The following is a 2,091-nucleotide window of genomic DNA, read 5'->3' on the forward strand; positions in this document are numbered from 1 at the left end:
TGAATCTGAATGAATCAGATGTTCTGAATGCATAATTGGGATGCATATACTTGGCTGCTGTCAAAACCTTGATTGAAATGTTGACCCTGGATTAAGAGTCACTATAAACTAGGCATGGTGGCTCATGACTATAATCTCAGCACTTTGAGAAACTGAGGCAGGAGGATTGACTGAGCCTAGAAGTTCACCACCACAGTAAGATCTTGTCTCTGCAAAACATAAAAAAGTTAGCTAGGCATTGCGGCACGTGCCTGTAGTTCCAGCTATTCCAGAGGCTAAGGCGGAAGGATCACCTGAGTACAGGAGATCAAGGCTGCAGTGTGCCATGATCATACCACTGCACTCCAACCTGGGCAGCATAGTGAGATCATGGCTCAAAAAAAAGAGTCAGTATAATAGGAAGGGCCAAGTAGAAGCTCTTAAAACTGCCACTCTCCAGTTTAATAAATTATAAACAATATGACATCAGGGGGAATTGTAGCTTAACAGCATCCTCAGACTTAAAGTATGCCAATTTTATAATTACCAGTGCATTAATATTAAATTCACCTTTATGGTCCATTTATAAACCAGATGGATTATAGTAGATAAGAAAGCAGAAGAAACTTCACCAAGTAAGAACCCTTATTACAGTCACATGCTGGAAGAAATGTATTTATTGAAATAGATCAATACAAACTCTGGAACTTAGTATATGGCTATTGATATTATGAATATAATCTGTTAATCCTCACCAAAAGGGAGATTATTTTTATGTGGAAGGACAGCAATAAATAGTCACGATCTTGTTTCAGTAATATAATTACTGCTCTCTCAAATATAATCTGTAGGGACTTGACATCTTACTCTACAGAGCTTTCATGCTGGCTTGATGTATGTAATTGGAAGAAAAAATAGTGGTAAGGCCTTTTACACTAGTGAAGTTTTTTGGGGTTCAATAATCTGGAAAATTGCAGAATAGCACCTCAAATGTAAAAGACAAATTAATATACTCTAAGGCACCTATTACAAAACAAAAGTTCAAGCACTTGATGGGTTCCTCAAAGATTTTAGAAGTAGCATACGCCAAGTCCTCTTTCTGTGCCCAGCACAGCCATGGCTCATAGTCCCAAGAAGCATCTGAAGCAGGTAGCAGCTCCAAAGCATTGGATGCTGGATAAATTGATCGGTGTGTTTGCTTCTCGTCCATCCACTGGTCCCCACAAGCTGAGAAAGTTTCTTCCTCTCATCATTTTCCTAAAAAACAGACATAAGTATGCTCTGACTAGAGATGAAGTAAAAAGATCTGTGTGCAGTGGTTCATTAAGATTGATGGCATGATCTGGACTGCTATAACCTGCCCTGCTGGGTTTATAGATGTCATCAGCATTGACAAGACCGGAGAGAATTTCCACCTGATCTATGACACCAAGGATCAGTTTGCTGTTCATCATATCACACCTGTGGAGGCTAAGTACAAATTGTGCAAAGTGAGAAAGATCTTTGTGGGCACAAAAGAAATTCCTCATCTGGTGACTCATGACGCTCGCACCATCCGCTATCCTGATTCCCTCATCAAGGTGAATGACACCATTCAGATGGATTTGGAGCCTGGCAAGATTACTGATTTCGTCAAGTTTGACATGGTAACCTGTGTATGGTGACTGGAGGTGCCAATCTGGGAAGAATCAGTGTGATCACCAACAGAGAAAGACATCCTGGGTCTTCTGATGTGGTTCATGTAAAAGATGCCAACGGCAACAGCTTTGCCACTCAGCTCTCCAACATTTTTGTTATTGGTAAAGGTAACAAACCATGGATTTCTCTTCCCCAAGGAAAATGTATCTGCCTCACTATTGCTGAAGAGAGAGACAAGAGACTGGCAGCCAAACAGAGCAGTGGGTGAAATGAACTTTGTGACATGTTAAAAAGATCTTCACCTAATTAAAGATAACACAGCATGAAAAAAAAAAAAAAAGAAGTAGCATGTGCCACACTGGAAAATACTATGACTCAGTTATTGTATGGAATTATTGTATGGCTTATAAGGTTCCCAGTTGCAAGTGGGGATAAAAATAATAGAGGCTCTGTGTCAGGTTCAGACTATGCTTC

At 40.0% G+C, this 2,091-nt stretch overlaps 1 pseudogene; it reads left to right on the top strand.

The window, feature by feature from the left end:
• The first annotated feature begins 1,095 nt into the window (after nt 1-1,095).
• LOC103276509 lies at nt 1,096-1,885 on the top strand (annotated as a pseudogene).
• Nucleotides 1,886-2,091: the final 206 nt, after the last annotated feature.

Source organism: Carlito syrichta, unplaced genomic scaffold (assembly GCF_000164805.1).
Source record: "Carlito syrichta isolate Samal-C Ts95f unplaced genomic scaffold, Tarsius_syrichta-2.0.1 Scaffold316214, whole genome shotgun sequence".
Taxonomy (NCBI): domain Eukaryota; kingdom Metazoa; phylum Chordata; class Mammalia; order Primates; family Tarsiidae; genus Carlito; species Carlito syrichta.